Source organism: Dama dama, chromosome 16 (genome assembly GCF_033118175.1).
Source record: "Dama dama isolate Ldn47 chromosome 16, ASM3311817v1, whole genome shotgun sequence".
Lineage (NCBI taxonomy): Eukaryota > Metazoa > Chordata > Mammalia > Artiodactyla > Cervidae > Dama > Dama dama.
The window spans coordinates 18,620,903-18,637,408 of record NC_083696.1 but is presented as its reverse complement, the minus strand read 5'-3'; the positions used below and the strand labels follow the sequence as shown (position 1 = coordinate 18,637,408).

General features: G+C 36.8%; 1 pseudogene; it reads left to right on the top strand.

Annotated features, from left to right (window-relative positions):
• The first annotated feature begins 7,668 nt into the window (after positions 1-7,668).
• On the top strand, positions 7,669-8,090 carry LOC133071405 (protein FAM136A-like; annotated as a pseudogene).
• Positions 8,091-16,506: the final 8,416 nt, after the last annotated feature.

Genomic DNA, 16,506 nt, shown 5'->3' with positions numbered 1-16,506 from the left:
TTCCCTACACCCTTTAACCTCCTCTATTTTTTTTGTTTATTGTTCAAATTGTTTATTGCTTTTTTTTCAATTTGATCTTCTGGAAATTAAATAATATTAAGGGATTACAGAACTGCTAGCTACTCACACTTACCCTCTCCCCAAAGGCATTGAAGACAGAGCCAGAATCTGTTTAAACAAGGGAAGGGGAACCTGAAAGAGGAGAGTGTTGGGATTAAAGAGTGTATAAAAGGAGAGGAAATATGTTTATATCATCAGGAATCCTATGAAGTATTCCTTGTTTAGGCCATCTGAACAAGAAAATGCCATCCTGTAATATATTTTCTTACTATGTCATTGTGTCATATGTAATTGTGTCATTCTTAATATGTCAATGTGTCATTAGTAATTAGGGACAGCAGTCCTTGAAGATTGCAAACCCTAAATCATGAGTAATTTTATGCCATTATTTTAATATGGTGACTTGAGTTTTTGTTGTTGTTGTTTATTTGTTTGCTTTGCACAGGGACTGTATAACAACAACAACATTTACTTCTAAGCCATACAATTTTATATAACTATTATTACATAGAGTCACTATCACATAAAGTTTCAAATAAGAGGCATAAAATAAAGAACCCTTCCTCTCTCTGGAATAAGATTTTATATACCACTAAACATCCTTTTACTCTCAGGTCAATTGGAAACTGCTCTGAGCAGATGAGAAAGCCCAAGCATTCCTCTGCTCCTATCTGCTTACTGACCTCCACTCCTCTCTTCAGCATCAGCCTGGGCCACATATGGGTCTAGGTGCTGGGGAGTACTAGCAGCCCTATGTCTCCTCTGAGCACAGAATCCTTTTCTTCTTTCCCAAAAAGGGCTCTGTGTGGGAGGACATATGGAGAAGGCGACATTAAAACTCCAAGGTGTGCTTGTCCTCTGAGATGTTGTGACTCAGATCTCTAGATAAGAACTAACCCATAGGGAAAGAAACTACTCTTGGTTGCATTTTGAATTAGGAAATTAATTTTTAATCACTCTAAAGCAATCAACCTCCCAGTATTTTCCCAGCTGTAATTAATTTAAAATGTGTTATGTGCTGCAAAAAGAGAGAGAGAAATTCTGTAACAAAAAATTTTAGCAAGTATTGTTGGGTTAAGCAAGAATTCTCAGAAAAATATTGTTCAAGATTGAAATGCAGTATAGAAATTTAATGCAGGACAGTAAGGTAAGCCACACAGTATAAAAGGAGAAAATCCATAAATCTAGAATTACTGTTACGATCTAATTTTCTTACCTCTCCTTTCCCTAAACCATGCAGAAGTTTCCTCACTGAACTATTCTTTTCACTCAAGCCTAAAGCCTCATGTACTATAAAGAGTCCTTCCATATTATATTGATTTTTTTCGTATTTGTTTCTACTAACATGTGAGGTTTATAACATCAAGAGGCAAATTTTTCTCTTGTTCATCTGCAAATTTTAGAACTTTATATTTGATACATGATACTTAATGTATCCTTGATAAATATCTACTTACTATGGCATTGAATATTACTTAGCTGTTTTTTGACAACAGGCTACACCACTGTAACTATTCATCATTATGACTTATACTTTTTTCATAATCCAAAATTATGATGATCAGCTATTTACTAACCACCATACAGAATTAACCTGACACTCATCTTCTCAAAATGATGCTCATCTATCTAGAACATAAGATGTCTCACCAATTTATTTATCAGTATTCTAATTAATTGTATTGTTATAAGTTGTCAGATCAGGAATATTAAATAAAAATGCATAACAATTCAGACATCTTTTTTCAAAGCCACCGGTACATTTTATAGTGTATATGAATTTCCATTTTTTATATCTCACTTATACTAATCAGAAAATATCAACTTTGGTAGATTTTAATTTTAATACTATAAAACTACTCTAGAATCCATTAATATTTAAATCATTATAACTATCGACTGACAGTTTTATTATGCAATGAAAATTTGAAATCATTTGAAAATATCCTCCTTATCCTACACTGTATAATGTTGATATATTCACTGGTGCTCATGAATATAAGATTTTCCTAATATTTAAAAACTCTGTATGTCATGGTAGAGCATATTTCTTTTAAAAATCCTCTTTAGAAGTATAAAAATATGCATCCCCAAAATTCTAGTAAAATATACTTCTTCTACTTACATGAAATCATTTCTAGTGGCTAATTATATTCAAAATACAACTAATCACCAAAATGTTTTGTCTCAATATAATTCCATAAATCTGCTTCCATGATGCCCTTGCAGGTAATTAGATCCCACCATCGAGTAAGCTTTGGTAAGGAAAGTATATTCAGTGAAACTCAAAGGTTCCCTTTCCTTTTATCAAGGACGATGTTGTACTAACCCCAGCCTAGCTAGATCTCTGTTTTTAGATTCAAAAATTTCTGAATATGGTATTACTTGAATAGTCTTGAAATACACAGCATCAGACTCAACTCAGAGAGTGAGAATGGACCATTCCTCAACAGGACTTTACTTAAGCCTGAGTTCAAGTACTGAATATACATGTATCAAGTCAGCTGTCTTGCTGGTCCTACCAGAATATTGGTCTGGTTTTGTTAATTGATTTATTTCTTTTGATGATTTCTGCACTTCTAGTAACTGACTCCTCCAATCAGAATGCTTGCTCCGTACACTTGGGAATGCACTGGTAATTTGCTATCAGTAGGAATTCTGGGATCTGGCCTATATTGTCATGTCTCACTGGAATCAGCACTGAGGATGTCAGTCTGTAGACCAGATTTCTTCTAGGTTTTACTGATACCTCCTCCTAGCCCTTCACTGAGACCTTTTCAGATTGCATTTTCTCCACTGCACTTCACTAGCTAAATCTTAAATTAGTCTTTGTTCCACCATGTTTGACAGGACTTAAGTTGTCCTCCTTCCTCTAGACTCATCTTTTCTAACCTGAATTCCACATAACTGTCAAAATGCAAAATAACTGTCAAAATGATGTTTTTAACTAACAAATCTGAACTTGTCAAATATTTAAAATCCTTTGACATCTCCTATTTTTTCAAGAAAATACTAATTTGCTGATATGACAAATATCCTTCTCAAGGAGCTTACCCAACCTCATTTTTCCTTATGACATGCTACTAATTTCCCACACTTTACTATTTAGAAATTCTTAACTCCCTGCATGGAGCACTTGACTGTATCTTGTGGTATGATTGTATCTTGTGGTATGCCCACAGGTCAGGCTCCTGTGGGCTCCTACTGACTCTAAAGAACTGACTGTTAAACATTCAGAAATGTTGCCAATAACTATTAAATAATTTGGCATCTTGAAAGTAGCCATAGTGGAAGTATACACTATGAGAATAGCAAATATCACACATCAGAGATTTTTCCCTCTCAGAGAAGCAGATGCCCAGCACTAAAAGCAGCTCACGTATTCCAGGTGTTAAACTTCTAAAGGGTGCATGGATTTCTTTGCTTTCCACTTGGAAGGAGCAAAGAGTGGAGGTAAAATGGATGGCAGAGACAAGGCTGCAATCCTGTCTCCATTCACACTAATTCTTTCTTAGTGTGTACAGAAATGCCTAGTTGAGGTACTGAGATGGAAAAAAATTTATACCATACATAAAAATAACCACTGTAATAGCAACGATGCCAATAGAAATCCTTTATGCTTAGTTATTTACATATATATTTTAATGTAAATTATTTTGTTGCTGTGTGATATTTTAATTTGTTTAACTACAATGTTCAGTTCAGTCATTCACTCATGTCTGACTCTTTGCAAGCCCATGAATCACAGTACACCAGGCCTCCCTATCCATCACCAGCTCCCGGAGTTTACTCAAACTCATGTCCATCGAGCCAGTGATGCCATCCAACCATCTATCCTCTGTCGTCCCCTTCTCCTCCTGCCCCCAAGCCCTCCCAGCATCAAGGTCTTTTCCAATGAGTCAACTCTTCTCATGAGGTGGCCAAAGTATTGGAGTTTTAGCTTCAGCATCAGTCCTTCCAGTGAACATCCAGGACTTATCTCCTTTAGGATGGACTGGTTGGATCTCCAAGGGACTCTCAAGAGTCTTCTCTAACACCACAGTTCAAAAGCATCCATTCTTCGGTGCTTGGCTTTCTTCACAGTCCAACTCTCACATCCATACTTGACCACTGGAAAAACCATAGCTTTGACTAGACGGACGTTTGTTGGTAAAGTCTCTGCTTTTTAATATGCTATCTAGGTTGGTCATAACTTTCCTTCCAAGGAGTAAGCGTCTTTTAATTTCATGGCTGCAATCACCATCTGCAGTGATTTTGGAGCCCAGAAAAATAAAGTCTGACACTGTTTCCACTGTTTCCCCATGAAGTGATGAGACCGGATGCCATGATCTTAGTTTTCTGAATGTTGCACTTTAAGCCAACTTTTTCACTCTCCTCTTTCACTTTCATCAAGAGTCTTTTTAGTTCCTCTTCACTTTCTGCCATAAGGGTGGTGTCATCTGCATATCTGAGGTCACTGATATTTCTCCTGGCAATCTTGACTTTATTAAATATTTCTAAATAAGATAATTGATTTTTGATTTGTACTTCACCCTATGATACTTAAACAATAGTATTCAAAATGATACTCATACTTTATACATCATTGATTAAACTCATAGTAAGATTAAAACATGATTGATAATTCTTTCAGTTTTAAAGACTCACACTTGTGTTTCACATAGGAACTTCCAGATCCCTATTACATATGATACAAATCCCATCCAAAATATATATTGACTGTCCACTGATCTCTCAGTGGTTTTAAATTTCTGATTGTTTTACTGAGGCAGTTGATCTGAAATTATTTTTTAATCCACCTGTTAGGTGGAAAGGTTTGAATCAAGAGATTTTCTCCACTAGAGTAAATTACTGATGAAAATATGTTTGCAAAACACAGCATATCTTTGATGTAGAAGGATTTCAGCATTCTAGTATACGGTAGGTACATTATAAAGACACCTGAATTTCAGACCTAAAGAAAAATTTAAATAATGAATTTTGACTGCTCAATTGGAGAAAAATTCTGAGTTTCAATAGTGCATGTTTCAACTTTATGCTGTATTTAGCAAAACAGTATTATCCTTCACTAATTCTTTATCTGGTAAACAGTTCCAGGAAAAAAAGCTTACAACCTCTAAGCTTTTACCTTTTGCCTTTACAACAGTGTAGGTTATATGAAATACTTGTACTGGCCTATTAGCTTAATGATGGATGATAAATAAAAGGGAGAAATGAAGTGATAAACAAGGAAAATATTCCAAGTTTTTCAATTGTGTGTGTGTGTGAGCTGAAGATAAAATATCTTGAGCTTATGCTTGAGAAGCCCTGTTCTGACCTAAAGTTCACATACATCCCTTGCACTGCATAGATTTTTAATCTTTCCAAGGAATACAAATCTAATTTTTATTGTTCTCTCAAAGACCATGATAAGCATCCAGGTGATTTTTGTCATCTGGTAACATAACATGCCATGAATGAGAATAGAAATACATCACAACTTTGCTGTACATGTGTTTGCAGACATGAATGAACATCCATTTGTTGACCCCAGTGTACTATTTTGTCCTTCCAGAGAATCAGTCTTTTGAGAAAAAGGGACTTGATGGCTATCAGGACACAGTGCCCCTTTGACCACCAATATTTTACAGATGCCTCTCCTTCCTAATTTATCCTTCCTGCCTGATTTCCTTGTGACCCTTCACAAATTCATCCATTTGATTGACTTGGAATTCATTAATCAAATAAATGTTAACCACTTGCTACATACTAGGGCTTCCCTGGTGGTTCAGAGATTAAAGCATCTGCCTGCAATGTGGGAGACCCAGGTTCAATCCCTGGGTCGGGAAGATCCCCTGGAGAAGGAAATGGTAACCCACTCCAGTATTCTTGCCTGGAGAATCCCATGGATGGAGGAGCATGGTAGGTTACAGTCCATGGGGTTGCAAAAAGTTGGACACGACTGAGTGACTTCACTTATGATATATGAGGCATTCATCTAGGTACTAGGAATTTAGACAAAAATCCCTTTCTTCAAGGAGTTTATATTTTATTGGAAGAAATACACTGAAACTAATTATTAAGTGTGTGATAGAAAGGATCATTACTTAAGATTTGTTAAGCAACAGTTTCCCTGGATTACCTTCCATCCCAGGTTATGTTCTGTTTCATTTATAAGCACTCCAAGAGGATCCTATCTGGGAGTGGAAAATTTTCCAGAGATTGGAATACCAGGCCACCTTACCTGCGTCCTAAGAAATCTGTATGTAGGTCAAGATGCAACAGACAACAGACTGGTTCCAAGTCAGGAAAGGAGTATGTCAAGGCTGTATATTGTCACCCTGCTTATTTAACTTATATGCAGAGTTTCCATTCAGTTCAGTTGCTCAGTCATGTCTGACTCTTTGCGACCTCATGAACTGCAGCACTCCAGGCCTCCCTTTCCATCACCAACTCCTGGAGCTTACCCAAACTCATGTCCATTGAGTTGGTGATGCCATCCAACCATCTCATCCTCTGTCATCCCCTTCTCCTCCTGCCTTCAATCTTTCCAAGCAACTGACTTTCAAATGAGTCAGTTCTTTGCATCAGGTGGCCAAAGTGTTAGAGTTTCAGCTTCAGAGTACATCATGCAAAATGCCAGACTGGATGAAGCACAAGCTGGCATCAAGATTGTTGGGAATAATATCAGTAACTTCAAATACTCAGATGACATCATTCTTATGGTATAAAGCAAAGAAGAACTAAAGAGCCTCTTGATGAAAGCGAAAGAGGAGAGTGAAAAAGTTGGCTTAAAACTCAACATTCAGAAAACTAAGATTATGGCATCCAGTCTCATCACTTCATAGCAAATAGATGGGGAAACAGTGGAAACAGTGGCTGACTTTATTTTCTTGGGCTCCAAAATCACTGCAGGTGGTGACTGCAGCCATGAAATCAAAAGATGCTTGCTCTTTGAGAGAAAAGCTATGAACAACCTAGACAACATACTAAAAAGCAGAGACATTACTTTGCCAACAAAGATTTGTCTAGTCAAAGCTATGGTTTTTCCAGTAGTCATGTATGGATGTGAGAACTGGACTATAAAGAAAGCTGAGCCCTGAAGAACTGATGTTTTTGAAGTGTGGTGTTGGGGGAGGATCTTGAGAGTCCTTTGGACTGCAAGGAGATCAAACCTGTCAATGCTAAAGGAAATCAGTCCTGAATATTCATGGAAGGATTGATGCTGAAGCTGAAACTCCAATACTTTGGCCGTCTGATGCAAAGAAGTGACTCATTGGAAAAGACCCTGATGCTGGAAAAGATTCAAGGCAGGAGGAGAAGAGGATGACAGAGGATGAGATGATTGGATGCCATCACTGACTTGATGGACATGAGTTTGAGCAAGCTCTGAGATTGGTGGTGGACAGGGAAGCCTGACATGCTGCAATCCATGGGATCACAAAGAATTGGACCCGACTGAGTGAGTGAACTGAACTGAACCAGAGGATGACGTGCTTCCTGCCTTTCAAGCAGCAGCTCCATATTGTATCAGATTTATTTGTATTTCTCTTGACAGTAAACTCCAAGAAGTTAGGGGCCATATTTTATCCATCCTTTTAAAAAGTGACTAGTCATGCACGGGTCGCCATGGCGGAGCTGCAGCAGCAACTCCGGGTGCAGGAGGCGGTGGACTCCGTGGTGAAGAGTCTGGAGAGAGAGAATATCCGGAAGATGCAGGGCCTTATGTTCCGGTGCAGCGCCGCCTGTTGTGAGGAAAGCCAGGTGTCCGTGCAGCAAAAGTGCACCAGTGCATTGAACGCTGCCATGCACCTCTGGCTCAAACCCAGGCCCTGGTGACCAGCGACTTGGAGAAGTTCCAGGACCGCCTGGCCTGGTGCACTATGTATTGCAATGACAAGGCCAAAGATTCTATAGATGCAGGGAGTAAGGAGCTTCACGTGAAGCAGCAGCTGGAGACCTGTGTGACCAAGTGTGTGGATGACCACAAGAACCTCATCCCAACCATGACCAGGAGGATGAAGGAGTCGCTCTCATTCATGGGGAAATAGCTGTCTGCTAGTGGCCATCAGGGCTGAGGGCAGGAATCGATTTAAAAGGAGGAAAGGGGATTTGGGTCTTTTAAGGAGAGTTAAGGAATGAGGAAATTAAGGATGGCAGCAAGTCTAAGCCCTGTGTTTCTTTCCTCTGGACACTGGTTCCTTTGTGTTTCAATTCTAGAAAGTGAAATGGAAAAAAAACGGTGCTAAAATTTGGGTCACAGATAGCACAGTAGGTTTGTTGTGAGCCTGAATTTCATGTGGCAAGTACTTCTCCTGCCAATAGGGAGTCTCCCTTGTCCCAAACCAGGGCCCTCCAAGGTACCAGATTCTCCTACTGCACAGATACCAAGAGGCTGGCAGGTCCATGTAACCTGCTTATGGTCTACTGGAGTATGAAAAGAGGTGTTTCTATTTGTTGCCCACCTGCTGTTTACTAGAAGGATCACTACAACATTTTCCACAAACTAATAAAATCCTTGCAGTCACTAATGTCGAAAGGGGCAGGGGGCTTTAGGGGGTTTGTTTTGCTTGTTTTTCTCTTATAGACAAGGGCATGACGTTAAGATGTAAAGTTGGGAGAGGCAGTTTGGATAAAAACTTTGAAAGGGTCCCTGCAGGTACTCATTTCTCCATCAAGATGTGGATGTGTGTTTCTTAAAATTCTCACACATTACATCATTCAGCCTGGAGACCCTGCAAAAATGTAAGAAGCGATATCACACTGGTAAGGGAAGCAAGTGTTCCCTCTCACTAGCAGCCATGGTGGGCCCTGAGGCCGCCTGCAGCAGAGTCAGCCAAGCGACAAGAAAGTCTTACAGTGACACTCGGCCTTGCAGGGAAACGGGATTTTGACAGTATTATATGCTCATATTCAGAAACGAACAGTGAAAGAGGAACTATTAGCTACTTAAATAAGAGGGTTGTGAAGTATGGGCTTTGGAAAAATCTGTTTTTCATGAAACAGAATGAAAGCCTAAACCCAGTGTTACTTACTTTGCCCCCTGAAATAACAGAGCTTTGTTGAGACAATCCCCTGGCAACAAAAAAGTCAAGGGAGGAAAAGTAAGCAACTCAGGGATGAACCGTGGCTCCTTTAGAGCGATAAAGGGACTGCCCTCCATTACCAAACACCACTTTTGCCAGGGCCTTTGCTTCATGTGTTGTTCTTGCCCCAGTTCTGGCCCCTTATCATTTTGATAAGGACCTTGTTTTTTTTACCAACCTAGTACTTGAAATGATATTATTGTCTGTTTGCTGTTTCAAGACTGTGATATATTTTCCTAGTGGTTTGGTTTTCAAAATAAATAAGACTTAATTTTCTTCCCAAAAAAAAAAAAAAAGTGACTAGTCAAATTCCTGGGTCATGGAGTATATGATTAAAAAGCTACAATTTATTGAGCCCTTTGCTTTTTTAGGGTATTGTTCTAAGTCCTTCCCATGTAAAACTGGTTTTCTTTTCTTGCATAACAAATCACCACAAGCTTGTCATCTCATAGTTTCTGTGGATCAGAAATGCTGAGCATACCTTAAGTGGGGTTCCCTGTTGAAAGTCTCACAAGGCTGTAGTCAAGGTTTGTTTGTATGTGGAGATCTCGCTAGGAAAGAATCTGCTTCTGAGCTCACTTAGTTGGCTGGCAATATTAGTTTTCTGTAGGTGCATGACTAAGGACCCTGGCCTCTAAATGGCTGTGAGTGAAAGCTGTCCTCAGTTCCTGGAGGCCACCGTAGGTTCTTACTCTGTGACTTCATATGCAGTTCACAACATTGTGGTTTGTCTCTTTAAGGTCACAAAGCGATTCTCTTTACAATCTAGTAAGAGAGAGTCCTCTCTAAGGAAATGTAATCATGGGAGTAACATTCCATTGTCTTTACCATATTCTCAGGCTGAGGAGCATGTCAGAGATTCTATCCATACTCAAACTGCAGGGATTTCATAAAGACATGATTCTTTGGGAGCTGCTTTGGGAGAATTCATACCATGAATTCTCTCCTTTAACCCTCAAAATTCTATAAGGTATGTGCTAACATTATAAAGTTAAAGGGCACCAGCTAATAAAAAATTTTAAAAAATCAAGCCAAGTTTTAAGCCAGGCAGCATTACTGCAGAATCCAAATTTTTATCTTACCTTATATTGACTTCACTAAAAACACGTCTGCTGAATTTATAATTGAAGTAGTGAATAAACAATTGAATAAATTAATGTTGATTTGATTAATGTTGGTAATGATTTTCCCTTTATAAATGGTATGAAATGTATCTTTGTACATAATAGAAATATACTCAGCAGAGCATGATGCTTAAACTGAGAATTTGAGAAAAGATAGGCTTATGTGTCTCATGTGTTTATTGGGTGGAATGGAAGAATGAATTTCCTGGGCTATTTAACATTTATTTTATTTCAGTTTTTTCATCCTTAATTTTGATTTTTTTGTAGCATGTATATACTTCAATTTCATTGCTTGAAATTCCTTATGGTAATAATCTATTTTGAAATCACTAGTAATTATTGGGTAATATTATACAGTGTTATATTATATTGGTATAATGATGTGTTTATTCATTCATTCATATTTTCCCTAACCAGTCTATAATTTTTATGAGGACAGATTATATCTATTTTTGACCAATACTATATTTTGAGAATCTATAAAATAGCAGGCACATAGTAGGAACTCAATAAATGACTTTGAATGATTTGAGAGAAACATCTAAAATAATATACTAGGAAAAAAAAATCCAATATACTATCATTTTTTCCTTTTGATCTAATGTGGTTTAGCTACTGTTTGTGTTTTAAATATAAACTATCTGGAAAATAAAACAGAATTAGTTCTTAAGCTTCATTTGGCTTTAATACACAATCAAAATGTATTTTAAGTTTTTGTTGTTGTTTAAGCATTGTATTTAATTAAATTTCAAGTAGATTGTGTTGGAAAGAGTGTCTCACTTTGGCAAAACACCATCCACATAGATTTAAAGGAAAGTTGTGTTTTCCCATATGGGCTTAACTCAGAAGGCCTAACTTATAAAGCGTTCCTCTGATCTCTGAAGACACCCTCATTTCTATGATATATATCATATAATCAAACTACCTAAATGATTTTAGAAACAAGATTCCAATAGCATTTTTTTCTCCCTTTCACTTTCAGCTAAAAAATATCCATATCATTTATCATAAGGTAGATCTTTCTTGTATCTTGTAGCAATAAACTTGCTGCTAACATATGGTGTTATTTAGCTTTGTAACAGAGAAGATTAATCAGCCAACAAAATGTCATTATAAAGGAAATATTTTAAACTGTGATTTTCTATTTTCTCTCACTTATGGGCATCCAGCCAAATTCATCTGCAGCTGGATTAAAGAACGACATATGGAAATAAAAAAACAAACCCTTAAATTATCAGTGGCATTTGTATATTCAGGATGCCACACTAAAGTGCTATTGCTTGTGAAATGCAAATGTTTCCCTTTAAAGAGAAATTAGATTATCATCTTAATTGCGTGTGTGTCTGTGTGTGTGTGTGTGAAATTTTGGAGGATTCATTGAAAACATTATCATTACCAACATTATCAACAACAGCCATGTTCATTCACTTTGTGGTGGTGACGGTTTAGTTGCCAAGACATGTCTGACTCTTGCAACCCCACAGACTGTTGCCCTCCAGGCTCCTCTCTCCATGGGATTTCCCAGACAAGAATACTGGAGTATGTTGCCATTTCATTCACTTACTGTTACTTAAACGGAGACGTAGATTAAATGATTACCCTAGATCTCTTTGGAAAGAGAAGGTTTTAACCCAGGAGTGGGAAGACTCCGTACTAAAGTAGGAATAACCTTAATAAATGCTGTAGTTTCTTCTGAAAGAACACTTTAATATTGAATTGCAAGATATATTAGGCTGATCCTATTATTAGGGAAAATACTCACTGGCAGGAAAAATAGCACCTTATTAACAATATGTATTATGGCTTTTTGAAAGTCATATAAATGTGAAAGTATTAATTGCTCAGTTGTATCCAACACTTTGCGACTCCGTGAACTATCGTCTGCCAGTCTCCTCCGTCTAGGGAATTCTCCAGGCAAGAATACTAAAGTGGGTTGCCATTCCCTTCTCCAGGGGATCTTCCCAACCCAGGCATCGAACCTGGGTCTCCTGCATTGCAGGTAGATTCTTTACCATCTGAGCCACCAGGGAAGCTGAAAGTCATGTAAGTACTGTAATAATTAAAAGAAAATTCTTTTTAAGAACTTTAAAGAAATAACAGTAGTTTTTCAATGATTTTTTTTTTTTTAATTGAGCCTAAAAACAGTACTATAAGGCTTGGGTATCCACTAGTGCTTTGCACTGCATTATCTCACTTATTCCTCATAAGGTCCCCATTAACACCGCAAACTGAAGAAACTAACTTTAATTCTGTGCTTAATTTTAAATAACACTTTTCTAATGAATCTAGAATCATCCTTGGTGTGGGCTCTTCTTACCTACAGATCATGGAGATGAATACTAATCTGTTATATTTTAAAGCCTTTTCTTCTCAAACTGATCTGGACTATAGTTTCTGGACCAATTTTACATTTTTGTTACCCATAAATATATGTAGATATTTAGCACTTTTCCAGAATCAATGAATGCTGCTCACATTTTATCTGGGTTCCATTGTGCCACAACTTATTTTTTCACTCTGGTTGTATATTTATGCATTCACATATCCACCATATAAATCTAACAAAGAACACACTCCCATGACTTTATCAAAACCTGCTGGATATGTGACACATTAATTTGGAATGCATTTGTATAAATTAACATGCTAAGCAACCAAACTGAAATTTAGACTAGTTAACAGTATGAACTCTACTTCATTTATATTTGCAGAACATGAATTACTGTTTTTCCAGAATAGGACAATTCTTCCTTAATGAGTTCTATCTAAAAATAATGAATACTATGTTAAACATGGAATCACAGAGTTGTTTACACTGGTAACTATTCATAAAATTAGTATTTCCTGCATTCCCGGGGATAGTAGTTAAGGTGTTTATTAGCAGACACAAGCAAATTAATCTGTTAGAAGAAAATTAAGCACAATATCCTTTGACATTTCCATGCATGATAAACACTGGTTTATTCTGCCAAATTTATGTTGAACATAAAATAATACCTAGCCCAATTAAATAAGTATGCATTGACTGTTTGCCATTAACATGTTATTCCACTAAATGTTAAGATTCTAAATATACCTAAAATAGAGCTTCTGGCCTCAAAGGATGTAATGTCTTTTAGGGAGATTAGACAAGTGATTTTTCAAGTGAGTCTTAAGGGTCTAGTATTATAGGTTCTATAAAAATGATGCAAAGTGCTATGGGAATTTAAAGGAGAAAGAACTAACATTAGGTTGGGGTGATTAAAAAGAGCTTTAAAGAATTTCTACAGTTGGGATCTATCTATACTTACATATTTTTATGATGTGAAAAGAGATAGAAAGGGCATTATACTAAGGGTATATAACTTCAGCAACGATAGAAAAATGAAAGCATTCATTGTCTTTGGGGAATAAATATTCCCATTTGACTATAGAACAATTCACTCTCTTTCACCAGTACTTAATGAGTACTTGTTATGAGTTCAGCCCTCTTTTAGGGACTGGGAATTTAACAATGAACAAAACATGCAAAAAATCTTCAACTTTGAAGTTGACTTCCTTGACATATAAAAGAACAAGTTAAGTGAATGAATGATATGAAATAGGGCTACCGGATCTATAGATGAACTCAAGAATAAGGAGTCTTGATTGCAGCTTGTATTGTTGTTTTTAATTAAAGTCAACAATTTTTAATTGTCTGTTTTAATTATAGTTCAAGAGCTTGTGGCTGACAATATAGATACTCTGTTACATAACAATTAGCATGTGACTGAGTATGATGCATTAAAATTGAAATAACAGAAAGACAGTAAGGAGACCACTTTAAGCAGTCCAAGTACAAAGTCACAGAGAAGTAAATTAGGATAATGGCTGTAGGCATGAAAAGAGAGAAAATGTGTAAAATACATTAAAATGATGGATTTGTAGGACTTGGCAACAGTTAAAATGCGTGAGAATGTCTCAGGGATCTAGTCCTCTAATATCAGGAAAAGTCTTGTGCAATTATCTGCAAAGGCAAAAAATTAGTTGAAGATGGCTTGAAGGAGAAGGCCGACCATGCTAATGGTCAGCATTTGAAAAGTGGTAAGGAAATAGTGGTGGTAATGTAAAGCAGGCACTTGGAAAGTTGGACTTGCATCTATGACTGAGGATCCAAAACTAGACGTATAAAAGATTTACAAAGATTTTCATTGCTTTAGTAATGCTTTTGAGTGTCCCTTGGGAGTGATCATAGAGGAGGAGAATCAAACTCCTTGGAAATATCTATATTTGAGGAGTTTGAGATGGGCTAGGACTTCCCTGTATCTCAAATGGTAAAGAGTCTGCCTGCAATGCAGGAGAGCAGAGTTCAATCCCTGGGTTGTGAAAACCCTCTGGAGAAGAGAATGGCAATCCACTCTAGTATTCTTGCCTGGAGAATTCTATGGACAGAGAAGCCTGGAGGGCTGCAGTCCATGGGGTCTCAAAAAGTCAGACACGACTGAGCGGCTAACACACACACACAAGGTTAATGTTAGATAGAATGTGAATGAGATTATATTTTGAAAGTATTTTTATTCTGGAGAATGGATGGGGGAGAACAAAACAGTTAAGCAGACAGAGAGGAAACAGTGTACTGTGGAGAGAGCATAAGTTTGATGGCATAAAGAAATGAAGGAAACTGGATTAGCAATGAACCTTTTTGTAAAGATGCAAGAAAAGGAGGGTGAGCAATATGTCATCTATTTGTAAAATTAAGAGATCATTTTAAAAGTGACTTCCTTAGAAAACCAGACACTGAAGAGTGCTGATCCCATTTATATGAATTTCAAGAAGAGGGAAAACTAATCTAATATGGTAAGGATTGCAGTTTTATTCTTGAGGGATATACTGACTGGGAGGTGATATAAGGAAACTTCTGAGCATGCCAGAAATAGTCTACATCATGATCTAGGCTATTATACTGCTGAATATGTATGTAAAAATTAATCAAGTTATATACTTAAGATTTTTGTACTTCACCATAATTAATCAAGTTATATACTTAAGGTTTTGTACTTCACCATAGATAAGTTAACTATCAAAAAAAAAAAATAAAAAGGAAGAGAAAAGAAGGAAGGAGGAAATGGAGGAAGGGTAGACATGTGATCCACTCTGGCTTTACTGAACACTGAATCCAACTTCATATAAAGTCGAGCATAGTTCCAGACCCAGAAGTAACCTGAGTCCCTAAACTCCCTTTATTGTTAATTACCAGTTAGGGTTACATATTCTGTTATTTTTTGATATAAAGAGTCCTAACTTGTATGGCTCAGATGATAAAGAATCTGCTTCAATCCTTGGGTCAGGAAGTACCCTGGAGAAGGGAATCACAAAACATCTGATGGAGATGGGAATGGCTACCCACTCCAGCATTTTTGCCAGGAGAATTTCATGGACTGAGAAGCCTGGTGGGCATCGCAGAGTTAGACATGGCTGAGATACTAACAATTCACTTTTGGGCTTCCCTGATGACTCAGATGGTAAAGAATCTGCCTGCAATGCAGGAGACACAGTTTCGATCCCTTGGTTGGGAAGATCCCCTGCAGGAAGGAATGTCTACCCACTCCAGTATTCTTGCTTGGAGAATCCCATGAACAGAGGAACTTGGCAAACTCCAGTCCATAGGGTCGCATAGAGTTAGACACAACTGAGCAACTAAGCCCACACTGGTATATATTTAGATAAAGGTTTAAGTGTCATTTTGCAATTTTAATTATAATTGCAAGTTAAATAATGTTGGAAAAGTCAAAATAAAAGCAAAATAAAGTATAATTTTGGATTATGGGATAGTTTATACAATTATATATTCTTTGAAATATTCAATATTTTTGAGTATTCAAATGGAAAATTCAGAAATCCTATGTATTTTATGAATTCAACTTATTAAGCAGACTAGTACAAGAGTCTAGAAAACTAGAATAAAGCATTAATTATACTATGTAGTAATCTGTAATAGATAAATATATATGAAAGATGAGTTCATGTTAATTAATAGTAGACAGTCACATAAAAATTTTTAAAGTTTTACGGTAATCAAACATTGAATATAAATGAAAAATTCAAAACAAACATGCTAAATCATACACATATGTATGAATGTGTATGCAAATTAAATTATCAATATTATCTGTAAATTTTATATATTTGAAAGAAATATATCCATGTAGATTCTGTGGAAGTTGATTGGGTTGATTCTAAATATCCTCATGAAATTAAAATGTATAATGATACTCAAGATATCACAGCAACATGGAAAT